Source organism: Ceratotherium simum, chromosome 14, assembly GCF_057802395.1.
Source record: "Ceratotherium simum simum isolate JZ-2026a chromosome 14, ASM5780239v1, whole genome shotgun sequence".
Taxonomy (NCBI): Eukaryota; Metazoa; Chordata; class Mammalia; order Perissodactyla; family Rhinocerotidae; genus Ceratotherium; species Ceratotherium simum.
The window spans coordinates 29,725,193-29,739,699 of NC_141913.1; positions in this window are offsets into that span (position 1 = coordinate 29,725,193).

The following is a 14,507-nucleotide window of genomic DNA, read 5'->3' on the forward strand; positions in this document are numbered from 1 at the left end:
GTATCTCTCGCAGGAGACAGAGGGGTCGACCCCGAACCTTAAGGGGCAAGCTCTTTTATAGGATTCGGAAGCATAAAGCGGGAAAAGGTTGGCGCGGTCTTACATGATTGGCTAATTTAAAACATTTAAACAGTTACATTTTATGGCGCGAATTGCTATGGCGCGAAGCAATTATCAGGTTACACACACGCGTCCCCATCTGGACCCCCTCCACCCCGACCCTCCCAAACTTATCCCTCTGGAGCACTCTCTTGTTCTCAATTTTCCCCGAACAGTTTAGGGCGAGTCTTCTATGAATAGAGTCAGTCAGGATCGATAAACGTTCCCCCTTATACCAGGAATCCTTAGGGTGTGGAGGTGCCTGTCTCTAAGGTAGTAACTTTTAAATTTTTAATATAATTTACTTCCTTCAGTATCATTTGTAATTTTGTTAAGCAGAGTAAGAGGATTAAGATACAAGAAACAACAACAAAGAATAGGTGATACATTAAGTGCTGAATTGTAAGCTACAGATTTTAAATGCTCTAAGAATTTGGCAGAAAGGTAGAGCTTGAGCATGTGACCTAGATAAGAAAGGAGTAGAATCACTGAGATGTGAGTGGGGTCAAGAAGGCTGGGTGGGATTAGGATAAGTAGAAAAGAGAGGAACCTGTGTGCAAAGGGGGGATAACAGCCCTGGATGTTTGCCAGATGAAGTGGGGCAGGATGGATAAAGGGAAGTGGTAGGGTATTCATTTGAAGTTTGAATCAGGATTTCTCTTCTTTCTTACCCTTTCTCTATTAAGGCAAATGAAGCAAGAGACATTGTCAAGATGGATCTTCCATTTTCTCAGAGTTTTCCTGTAGACATTACATTGGAATTTTTGGACTTGTATTTTCTAATACAAGTCTTTGTCTTCTTTCTAGAATACAATGAGAGAAAAGAGAGGGCAGGTAGCATGTGATATAATAGCGATCATGTCTATGTCTCTTGTTGCTGCTTGCCTTCCTCCTTCCATTCTAGGCAGATATAGCCTTTAGGAGAAGACCTCATTCCTACTTTTATCCTAAATCATACTTCACACTCCTGTAGACCTGAGGACTTTTCTATTTGCTGCCAATAGAGAAGTCACTAAGATGGCTACCATCTACGAATCTGGAATCTTGGAAATCCCATAGCTAGCTGGCAGTATAGAAGCTTCGCTACTTTATATTGCTTGTTTCTTTATCAATCACTGTGATGCTGCTGGGCCTCTTAGATACTGGTCCTCCGTCAGCTCTACTTCTAACACTATGTATTGTCTGAGTAACATGTTTTTATTTTTCACTTCACATTGACTGATATAAAATATATAGAGCCAGATTTGTTCCTGTTTACCACCAATGTTGATATTGTTATATAATACATGTTTTAGCTTTATTACCTACATTTTTTTGACCTCAGTCTTGTTTTACTTTTATCACATTATTATGTCAATCCCCCAATCTACCTCCATATCCTGGACATCCTATCGAAGAACCACTGATCTAAATAATTTTGTCTAAAATATGGGCATTAATCTAAACATAATTTTTTACTTGTGGCTAAAATAAATAAGAATTGACTAATCAAGCCTCAGAGGTTAAAATTTTACTAACATCAAGTTTTAAAACTCTGTTTTCTTTATTGCATTGTGTTTGCATTGTATCACATTGTGTGAATAATTTGCAAATGATAGATTAATAAAGTTCTTAAAGAGCTTCTGCATGGCTTTGTGTATACATATGGAAATTATCTCAAGTACTAAAACAATAGAGATAGAAAGGACTTGGCATATATGTTTCTTTTCAGCTTACCGTACTCCATTATATTCACAACCGAGCTTCTGGAGTTTAGTTCATGAATTATGTCATGGTGACATAATCAGAACCCACATGGTTTCAGAAGGGGATGAGTCACACCCAGATTCCTGATTCTCCCAGGGTGCTGTTGGAGACATTCCATAACAAAAGAACATTGTGATAGCTGGTTTTTTTCCATCAAAAAATTCCATGCAGATTTTAGATGCACACAGTCTATTTAGTCTAATCTATGATAAGGACAGAAATGGACTTTTAGAGGATGTTCTGTTGAGCATGAAATAAAACACAAATGACAAAACATTCCTAATGTCTATGTCTTTCCTTGACATCTGAAGTACCTATTCAACATTTGAGACTATTCAAAATACCACTCCATAGTTTAATTGTTTCCAAGTAGTGTAAATTCTACCTTCTCAGTACACAATATAGTAAAAAATAATAAAGCTGTGTTTTTTGGCGTCCTTGCAGCTGAGGTGAAGACATCCTTAGGTTCTACCAATCCAATGTTCCTTTACAAAACTGATTTGTAATTGAATTCTGTGGGGCAAGTGGAAGGGTGCAGACAACCTATGTTGCTAGGGTGGATCAAAGTAGAGTTGATGGGGTAGAAAGCAGCATTGATCCAGGCTTCCTGATTCAGTAACTAGCTGCCTATGGCAGAGATAAAGTGCCCACAGTGTGCTTTTGGAAGCACAGCTTAGAGTCTCTTTCTTTCTACGTAAACTAGAGGAAGTGAATTCTGTTGCCTACTACAAGAACCCTGCCCATCACAAGCTTCTACCATGGAACTATCACACATTAATTTATCTGAAAGAATCTTCAATGTGTGCCTGTTTTACGTGCTCTGTAATTTAATTTATTGAGTTCTCTACTAGACATGTAAATATATGACTCTTTTCTTTCCATAATGACATCAGAACTTAATGAGACATACAGAAGAATTTACACATTTAGACCCATAAATATGGACTAAATTAAATAATTTAAAGAAAAATATTTAGAGAGTATTTCAGTATAGGTATACTTTGCTTCTATTATCCTACAAGTACAACCTAATCTTTACATTTAAATTTTTAAATATCATCATTCTCTATAAGAAATAATTATTACATGCACAAGTGGACACAATTATATGAGGTAATTAGACTATACTAAAGCAATCTATAAATTAATCAATAATCATTTATGGAGCACTATTGTGCAGCAATCTTGGCTAGGTACAAATAGTCCAATACATCATTCATTTTACATTTCAACTGGAAGATTCAATATACATAAAACCACAGCTGTGGCAACACACTACTAAAAGGAGAAGCAGTTGACCATACTGGAAGAGAAGAATAAAGTTCTATGCCTGGCTCCATCACTTATAAATTTCATGCCTTGGGGATAGTATTCTGAATTTCAATCTTGACATTTTTCAACCAAGAGGGAAATAAGATAATATGTGGAATACCATGGTATGTTCTAAAGTGACTTTTCTCCAACTCGCTCACCTGCAGACACTTCAAACTGCAGTTCTAGCCCAATCCATTTTTTGAGCCAATCTTGGCCCCTCAAATTGAGACTATTATATCGCCATGAAGACACACTGCAGAGTGCGATTATCCTCATCTGCCAATGGCCGAGGACTTGGTTTGTGTACAGTGAACCTGAGACATCTGTTTGTTTACCAAGCCACAGCTTTCCCCTCAGCACTATTGTATTCACTTTGGATTCTTATTCAGCATTTCATTACCATTCCCTGGGGGTTGGACCCCATCACCTCGATTTTCAGCCTGGATGTGATCCTCTGTCAAAGGACCATCTGGAACCACAGTGCTGCCATCCACCTGATTGTCATTATTGCCTCTGCCTGAAGCCTCCTGCCACATGCCCCAGCAGGCAGGGCTGGACACCACAGAAATGGACACTGGCCTAAATTAAGCTTGCGATAATGGCGTATCTTGGAGCATTCCAATGGATGCTGCTAGTTGCTCTCCTCAGGGTACAATCCAATAAACCCACTAATATTTATTAAGTATTTCCTATGTGCCAAGCATCATTCTAAATACTTTGTGCACATTATTTCACTTGATCTTTATAATAACCTATGAATTAGGTACTATTATTACTATCATTTTTTTTCTTTTTCTTTTTTTTTTTTTTGAGGACGATTAGCCCTGAGCTAACATCCGTTGCTGATCCTTCTCTTTTTGCTGAGGAAGATTGTCCCTGGGCTAACATCCGTGCCCATCTTCCTCCACTTTACATGTGAGACGCCTGCCACAGCATGGCTTAATAAGTGGTGAGCAGGTCTGCGCCCAGGATCCGAACCTGCGAACCCTGGGCCACTGAAGCAGAGTGCATGAACTTAACACCACTGGTCCGGCCCCCATTACCATCTTTTATACGTAAGTAAATCTGACCAAACATTCTCAAGTAATTTACCCAAAAATTGGTGAGCCATATTTTGATTCTAAACCCAAGCTCTTGATGACTAGACCACACTAATTAATACCTCCTGTCCTGCCCTGCATGGTCTTGGCTTCAGCCACTTTCTTCTCCATAGTCTGGTGGCTGAGATTTTAGCATTCCATGCTAATGAAAGATATTAATTACTATTATAATAGTATTAAACAAGGCAACAACATGTATATAATACAATACAAATAATCTTTTTTCATTTTAAACCAATATTTCTTTATATTGCAAGGATTTCAGTCATGTGCATTGTTCAGCTAATTAAGATTTACTTTTATAAGTATCAAAATGTTTTGAACCATTTTGGTTTGAAAAATTTCTAAAACATGCCATCAACTTTTCAAAGTAAAACTGGAATGATGAACATAATACACTATTTTCTGATCTTTGGATAAATGATGTAAACAGGCCTTGGGTGAAGGTATCTTATGAGGGTACAAGATTTCAGATATTTACAGTGTGTTGATTATTCTGAAGTTGTCCTGCTGTTTTCCTTGTTCTTCATTCTGTTCTAGGGATTGAGGTGCCACATTAAGCAAGAGAGACATCAGTGGCCATGTCAGTACCAAATGAGTAGCTTGAGGGGGATGTTTTATGGGTTTGGACGGAGCACAATGTTTCTGTACTCTGTGTCCCCTCCTCCTCCCTCTACTGATCCCTTCCTCCTAACCTACTTACACATGTGTCCTTCTTTTGCAAGAGAAAGATTCTGATATGCATTAACAATTAAATTCATCTTCAAGTGTCTCAAATAACCATATTCAAGTAAACATTTTAATGGGAAAAATAAGGTGCATATGAACAGAATCAGACAGAAGCAAACTTTTCTTTTCATCTCTTTAATTCTTTGTGCATTGTGTTTTTCTGCTACAATTTTCGTCCTCTTTCTTTTATCTTCATGATATGTGTGTGCTACAATGGATCCTGGGGTCTCTTTCACATTAGGTTACCCTTGCCCTTTTGATGTCAAATGGAACAAAGGGATGCGGGTTTCTTTGGACTAGGCCATTCAGTAAACCCCTAGGCCTACATTTAGTTTAGTTAAGAAGCAAATGATGTCCTCGAGGGCCTACCTGGTGCAAGAGGATAAAAGTTTAACTTGAGTTGGGAGGCTAATATTCCAGCTAGTAATAATATATGATTGCCTTAAGTGTTCTTTTTCACATATCTCTCCTAATATACATTGATTGCAAAAGGATATATGCAGCTTAGGATTCGAATTCTGATCATATTTCCACTTTGCAAAATAATAGACATAAAAAAATATTGTATTTAATACAAGCCAATGCCAAGGGATTTCTACAGGCTCTTGTGGCAGTAGGATGACCCTTGGAGTCTTGATGGATTTTAAAAAATTAAAAGACCCAACAGGCATGTGCCATGAAACTGACAGGCACATTGAAACACGAGTGCTAGCCACGCGATCACTCTACTAGGGAAAATTTAAATTAAATACAAGACGGATTAGCTAATAGTCCAAACTAAGTTTATGATCCAAACTGATAAAACAAGATGAAGGTGGAAGAAGCAAAAAAGAGAGGAACAACAGACAGAGGGTTGGTATAGATCTTGACCGTCAGACAAGAAAGCAGGGCGTTTCAAGGGTATCTGACAGCATGAGGACTCAGCTCTGTTAGGGTTCAGCAGAAAAAAATCAATGTTTCCTGAGCAGACTCACTTTCTGATGTGCCCCTCCTCTCATACTACCCTGGAAAGTAGAGAGTGTCTGCCTTGCTATCTCAACACCTCCCACATCATTTTAAATCATGCCTTTACTTATCTGTTTGCCCAAATGGAAACCTCTACATGAGAAATGTGTCTATGTATCTTCACTTTCTGTATGCTCAGCTCTATCCTCATGCCTGGAACAGAGTAGATACTCAATGAATTATTGAATGAAAAGGACCTTCAAGTTCTAAGGTCGAAGCAGTGTTGATTCCCTGTGAGCCAGTGGAGATTTGCCCCTTTCTAATTTCTCCTGGAGCACAAGTGGCCCCAGAACCGGGGCAGGGTTAAAACTATAGGTGTGGATAACGATCCCTACTGTAAAGTTTCCAGATAACATGCCCTCCCTCCATGGAGCATATTTACCATGGAGACACACAAGAAACAGTTAGAAAATACCTACAGTGTAGAATGGAATGCAGTCTGGATTTGTAAAAGACAGACTTTAATACTAAGCCTTCAATACATATTTGCTAAATGAATAAATCGCCCTGTCCAAAGGGGTTAGTCACTGAAATGCTCAGAGGAGAGCTCAGCAGGCCCTTGAAGGTCAGACAGGATTCAAAGAGTTGGAAAGGAGAGAGTGGGAGAATGCTAGACAAGATCAAAGCCAAATTTACTGATTCAGCATGGCATAACATTTACTGTAAATGTCCTCTGTGCCAAGAGGCATATTACCATATGGGCAAATTCAGTTCTGATAACTTTTTCCAAAACTTCTCTATCACCTTATATTGAAGCTTATTCTAACTTTGTCCTCTATGTACTGTGGGGATGCTGTAAAAATAAGATGGTCTTATTAAAAGTCTGCTTCAGACTTTGGGACTTTTACATCCTTGGACGGGGACCTAAATAAGACATGAACTGATCATAAAAGAAATATGACATGTTTTCTTCCATTTTTTTTTTTTACTTGAGGAAGATTAGCCCTGAGCTAACATCTGTGCCAGTCTTTCTCTATTTCGTATGTGGGTCACCGCCACAGTATGGCCACTGAGTGTGGTGTAGGTCTGTACCCGTGAACTGAACCCAGGCCACTGAAGTAGAGAGCGCCAGACTTAACCACAATGGCACAGGACTGGCCTCTTTTCTTCCATTTTTTAACCAAGAAAATATTATTGTTATTGTTGCTCTTTGAAAAACAAGGAGATGAAACTTGCTACTGATGAGGATTCTGAAGGTAGATCTTTTGAGACAGGCAATAAAAGAGGGAATTTCTGGACACACCTCCCTCAAACCATTCCTGTCTTTCAGCATTCCACTCAAACAAAGCTTTCTCCATTGAGCCATTAGCTGTCACTCCAGCCAGAAAAGACCATTCTCTCCTCCTGATACTGTGGCGTGTTTGTAACACAGAGACTACATTCTTACAATAAGACAGAGGCAGAATTTGAAACAACACGGATTTCGAGAAAACATGCAGTCACAACTTGCATAAGGTTTTGAGCAACAACCACAAAAATCTTTTAATTCACTAGGTGTTGCAATGCATGTTGCTTTTTCACAATGCCTTGATATGACATGGGGGATGAGGAATTTATTTTTAAAAAGAGAGACACTTCTAATCTCCTGATCTAGGCACCCTTTGCTACACATTTTCTTGACACATTTGCCTCTGAGAAGTTTGCAAACGGAGGCAAAGACAGACAAAGAACATATGCTAAATTGATCATTTTTGTGTCTGAATATTCACTATTTGAGAGACAAGAAACTTCCATCTGATCTGGGGTATGATTATATTGTAGTCCAAATTGAAGTGTCTGTGGAAATGGATTGGGCGAGTTTCTCGGTTGTCAGTCATATCACTTATTCCATGCAGAGGGAGATGAGGGCACTCATGGGAAACAATAGAAGTGGGTCTGCACTACACCTAGATAGATGGGTGTTCCTCTCACGTGGGGAGGCCCGCACTGCCTCAGCAGCCACTGCAGACGGAGAGCAGGGAGGACCCTCTCCAGTACTGCTAGTGCCACCTTTTGCCTGCTCAGGGAGAGCCCCACGGCACATCCCAAGAGCTCAGATTCTGGATCAAGTGTTCTCCAATCAAATCAGCAAACACTTGTCTGAAAGAACGAGGTTAGGGTGGGGAAGGTTTTGTACATGAGGCAGCAAGACGGTTAGAGAGATAGGATGTAAACATGTAAAAATTTAAATAATGAAAGATTCGAGTAGCAGTTTAGGACAACAAAAGAAAAGCAAAGTAAATATTTGCTTTGCAGTGCTGTGCGGAAGACGAGGAATTCCTATGAGAAATGACATTACTGGAAACGATCCTCGTCACTTACCAAAAACAATTCAAAACATATCTTCAGTTTTAGCAAGGAATGTAAGGACATAATTAGGTTTGCTCTCAGGGCCGTGGATGGAAGATTCCCTCCTTGCTTCTCTCTTCTCACCTGTTTCAGTCCAAGTTCTCCAGAGAAACAAAACCAATAGGAGAGAGTTTAAGAAATTAACTCATGCGACAGTGGAGGCTGGCAAGGTTGAAATCTGTAGGGCAGGCCAACAGGCTGGAAACTCAGCAGGATTTCTATTGTACAATCTTGAGGCAGAATTTCTTCTTCTCTGGGAAACCTCAGTTTTTTACTTCTAAAACATTCATTTTACTTCTAAAACATTCAACGGGTGGGTTGAGGCTCGCACACATTATTGAGGGTAATTTCCTTTATTTAAAGTCAACTGATTCTAAATGTTAATCACATCTTCGAAAGACCTTCACAGCAACATCTAGACTACCCTTTGATGAAACAATGGGGCATCTTAGCCTAGCCAAGTTGACACAGAGAAGTAACCATCCGAGCACCCTTAGAGGGTTCCTACACACACACACACACACACACACACACTCACACACACACACACAGACTCTGAGGCAATGCAAGTCCCTTAAAACATATTTCTGCTCAAAATGACTCCAGTTTTTCCTTCTTCCTACCATTCTTAACATTGCTGTTTTTGCTTTTGTTAGATATTTACAAAATCAATTCCACCTTTTTCATGACATTATTTTCCTTCATAAAACTGGTGGGGTCCCCAACCCCTTTCTTGATTATGTTCTCAGGTTTCCCAGGGAATCCGAGCCCACCCAGCTTCTCAGTCTTACTGACTGGCATCCCTCCAAACCAAGCTTTGGCTTCTGTCAGCTGGTCTACCTCTTGGTGCCCTCTGACGGAGGCTCTTTCCTACTTTGCTTTTTGGTTTTCTCCATTGAGAGAAGCTTCACCTTGTTTTCAGATACTGGCATTTTCACTGTGGATTTTTTCTTGATTTTCTAAGTACAGACTTGTTACTCTCTGAAGTCCTGGTGAATGGTTTTCTAATTATTTTTAAGGTACCTTGGCATCTTCTGACTGATATGTGTGTGTGCCCATTTCCTCATTTTTGTTTTGAGCGGTAAGCACCATGAAGCTTGAGCAGCTTTCTATCTTTCAGAGTATCTCACTCAGAGGCCAATGTGTGGTAGGCCTTCAGGGTGTACTTTTAGAATACATTAAAAAGGGGAAAGAAGGATGGAAGGGAAAGAAAGAAAAATTAAATTGATAACTGAATAAAGAGCAAATGCAAAATCATGAAATTTCAGAATTTTAAAGATCAAAAGGTCTTTAGGAATCATCTGGGTTTGTTCCATCTTTTAATAAGGAAGAAAAATGAGACCCAGAGATTTTAAATGATGTATCTAGAAAGAAGAAAAATGACATGGGTAAAGTTAGCAGAAGTAGAATATATCTGACCCAGAGTGCTTTGTGTGACAACATGCTGCAAACAAATATAAGACTACTGTCAATGTACCATAAATTACCTCCTCTAACAACCCTCCAAACCTGCACATATTTCGTCTTTGCCCTCCCCTTTCACAGGTATGGTAATATAGTCATAGGGATGCTCACAAATACTCCTGTCCTCATCCTTCCTGAAAATGGGTGGACTGCACTCCTTGCCCCCTTTGGAATTGGGCCTGTCTGGGTGACTTGCTTTGGCCAGTGTAGTGGAAGAGAAAGTGGTTTGCCAAAAACCACTTTGGTGCCTTCTCTTTCCTCCACCAGAGGAGGTCTCAGTGTTTCACACAGTAGAGGCTCTGTAAGTCTGGTTTTGAGCAAATATCACATAGAATAGAGCCTCAGGCTGCCCTACAAAGGGACGCACACAGGGATCAAGAAATAAACATTTTGTGTTTCAACTATCTATTGAGAGTTTGACTTTACTTGTTATTATAGTGTAACTTAGCCCATGCTGAATGATACATGGGACATGCTGAAGGTGAGTTTATTAATTTTCTGTGCTGCCATAAAAAAATACCACAGACTAGGAGGCTCAAATAACAGAAATGAACGCTCTCACAGTTCTGAAGGCTAGAAGTCCAAGTTCAAGGCATTGATGGGATTGGTTTCTTCTGAGGTCTTTCTCTTTGGTTTGCAGATGGTTACCTTCTTGCTGTATCCTCACCTGGTCTTTCTTTTGTGTGTGCACATCCTTGGTTTCTCTTTGTGTGTCCAAATTTTCTCTTCCTAAATGGATACCAGTCAGACTGGGTTATGGCTCACTCCACTCAGTTTAACTTAACCACATCTTTAAAGGCCCTATCTCAAAATATAGTCACACTCTGAGGTACTGGGGTTTAAGGCTTTAACACACAAATTTGGGGCAAATTAGCCCATAATGGTGAGAAATAGTATAATCTGTTTAAGATGTTGAGAAACACGTTATCTAGTGAAGGCAATAGAAGCAATAAATTGATTTGCTTACCTGCCCCTGGCCTCCACCAGAAAATATAGCTATAAATGGACAAGTTTTAATTTGATTTATAGGATTAGTTTTAGTGTTATTTCCTGCCTAATTCTGTTTTAGCAGGGGCTTGAGATCAAGGCTGAGGCATAGATAGTTACTGCTCATTAAGTATTTGCGAATTCTCCCACATTTCCTAGCCTCCTTAGGACTAGATACAGTCATGTGACTAGTTCAAGTCAAAGAACTAGTTCTAGTGAATGAAAACAATAAATCTCCCCTTCAGGCCAAAGCATTTAAGAGTTGGTAGGCAACCCTGCAGCCTCTCTTCATGTTTGGTGTGGCTGCGGAGCCTGTGCATTGCGATGGCAGCAAAAAAGATGGAAGGAGCCTGGGTTGCTAAGTTAACACTTGGATAGCTGCCTTGTGGAGTTGTTGGACTTGTGTCAGATTTGCATGAGCAAGAAATAAATTTTTGTGTATTAGGCCACTGACATCTGGAGTTTTTTGTTACTGCAGCATACATCTATCCTATCCTTACCCCAAAAGAAGCATAGAGTGCATGTACAATAGCTGAGGGATGCATGCAATAGCAACTATGGACAATAGAAATAAAATGAGGACGTTGATTTCTTAGCAGGATGAACTTTCTTTATTTTTGTTCTTTTCTTTTTCATTTGGGATGGAAAGATACCAAAAAAAATTCTTCATCTGCTTCCCTATTTTACCTAGAGCTGGCCTCGAATACCAACCTAACAGAACCATCTTTTCTCCCTGGACAATTTGCACTTCAGAAAAGCATTTGGAACTAAGTTTTCATAAGGTAGAAAGTAATTTAATATTGAAAAGGTAGCGCCAACTATACATGAATAAATGCATATCCATTGCATATTAATAATGCAATATAATAATCTACCCTTCTCACTTTTAGAAGACTCCTCTGAGCCCTTTCCCAATGTTAAGACGGCTCTGAGCTCCAGGCCAATTCTGACTTTTTCTCCTTGTTTCTACGAAGTGTTCAGGAGAGTTACATGCAGACTCCAGGAAATCCATTTGAAATGAAACATTGACAAAGTTCTCCGAGACCAGAGAATGATGAACCAAAATGTGTGTAGCTATGTCATACCTGAAATAATTGAACAATGTTTTTTTATTCTAGATAAGAAAGAATTCAAAAGAGCATGATTACTGTTTTTTAATTATTTCAAAAGGTGTCATGTGTACGATTGTAATGGAGAAATTACAAAATAGTTTGGGTTTATTGTTTGTTTTTGAAGCAGTAGCATCACCAATATTGGCAGGGATACAAATAAAGGAGAAATGACTCTTTCAGGGCTAATGTAGAAGAAATTTCTCTATTTGAAACTATGTATCTTGTTTAATGAAAGAGTTGCCCTCTATGATCTATAGGATCTATTCATTATTCATTTAACAAACACATGACCACTATTAGGTTCAGTGATGAGTACATAAAGATCAAATAAGTTATAGTCCCTGGCCTCAAATAGCTTAAATAGCTCATATTAGTGTAGGGGAGAGAGATGGATGACCAAACATTGTATAATGGAGGGAGAGACAATGTATACTGGCACATAAAGAGAAAGTTATATATTTTTCTGGGGGTTGCTGGCATGTATCTTTGAGAAAGTCCTGCTTAGGCTGGGATTTGTACAAAAGACAAGGTCAAGAACAGATCATTGCAGGAAAAGAAAACGGAAGATGTAATGGCATGGAACATGAAAGGTGTTAGGATCAAGGAAATGTAAGAAATGCTGTGCAGTAGAGCCTTCTATGGTGCGAGATGAGGCTGGGACAGTAAGGAAGCCAGGATATGGCAGCCTCAAGTTTTTTGTTTTTTATTTTGTAGGCAATGGGAAGCCATGGAAAGATCTGAAACTTATGAGAAGCTTAATCTTCTTTGTACAATCTCATCCATTCCAAAAGTTCCATGATTCCAAGAAATAGTGGACTATTACTTCCTTTTAACTTCCATGGTCCTTGCTGTATACATCTCGATAGTATTTATCTTTTCCTTGATATCATAGCCTTTATTTTTAGCTTTGAAGATATTTTTTGTTCCATTTTTATTATTCCAACAACACATAAGTATCTTTAGGACAAGAATTGTATGCTCTTTGTCTTGATATTTCTTACAGTGCTTGACATATACGCTTGCTATAATAGATGCTCAGCAAAGGGATATTACTAAGGGTCTATGGTTTATGCCTTATAGAGAGCTCCTTATGCCATGGAGAGAATGCCAGAAAAGAAGTATAAGACTCCCATAACAATGTCTGAGGGTATAGCAGGTATTCAATAAGTATGTAATTTAAGTTAGAATACCTCAGATCAAGATCAAGCCATGCCCCTTACCAGATGAATTATTAACAAACCTGAGACTTGATTCTCTCATGTGTGAAATCTGTACTATAACTATAATATTTATCTCACAAGGCTTTTGTAAGAATCACAAAAGATAATGTAAGTGAAAGTGGTGCAGGAACTGTAAAACAGTGTGAAATTGCTAGCATTGTTGATGATGTCAATGATGAACATAATGATAACGAATTTGCAAGTAGCCAGACATACAGAAATGTTCTCCACTCATATAATTCAGGTATAAGAAAGAAAGAAATCTTTCTTCATTATGTTAAGCCCAGAGATATTTGCTATCTAAATCAAGGTCTGATTTTGGCCAGTGGTGCTCCCTCCCAATATAACTTCAATTTGGAAAGTCATATTGCGTATTGAAGAATACAGAATGGGGAGTTAGAATTGCTAGGTGCTGGTTCTGGCTCCATCACTAACCATCTCTTTAGCTTTCACAGCCATGAAATGGAGAGTAATACAATTGTGGCCTCCTCCACAGGATTAAATTTCCGGTCACATTAAAAGTTGTCAAATTGCACCAGCATATTTATGCAAAGTTATGTGCTATTCCTTCAGATGTAATACTGCATGGTGAAACACGAAACTCATTCACTGATTTCTGCGGACATACTTAGGCCAAGAATGGTGAATCTGGGCAACTCAACAGTTATGGCCATCAACTACATCATCTACATCCACTTACTCCAAGCTACACTTGTACATACAGAAACTTTATGCACAGAAATGGTTTTCCCAATCACAAGGATTGTAGGAGCAAGGTTATTGCAGCTGTATGGGCACATAAAAAAAGACAGAAAATGAAATGTCAACAGGAAGTGTAATACTTTTTCTAATATATGTCCTTCACTTATTGTGACAGTTACCAGGCTGTTCTCGAAAGAATAATGATTTGTTTATAAATCAGGTGCATTATTTGAGCTCTTTAGAGGAGGAAAAAATATCTTCATCATATTTTCCTCTCCCCATATCATCCAATAATATATTTTCTACATTTCTTTGACTACACATTCATTTATTCACAACTAATTTCTGGGCACCTACTATGTGCTAGTTACATATGAGAGTATCGGGGTTGATTGAGTTGTTCTTGTTCTCAAGCACCTTTCAATCTAGCAGACAAAGCCAGTCAGGTAAACAAATTAGAGCAATAAAACATTATAGTTGTTATGATAGAAGTATATGCAGCACACACAGGGAAACACAAAAGGGAATGTTTAATTCTGCCTGGAGAGCAAGAAAAGACTTTATGAAGGAGGCGGTGTTTGATGTGGTTCTTAAAATATGAGTGATTTTACAGACAGACAACAGGGAGAATAGCTTCCGTAGCTAAAAGTAGCTCAGTGTAGAATGGGTCAGAGGAGGGGATGATCAACTTACTAAGTTAT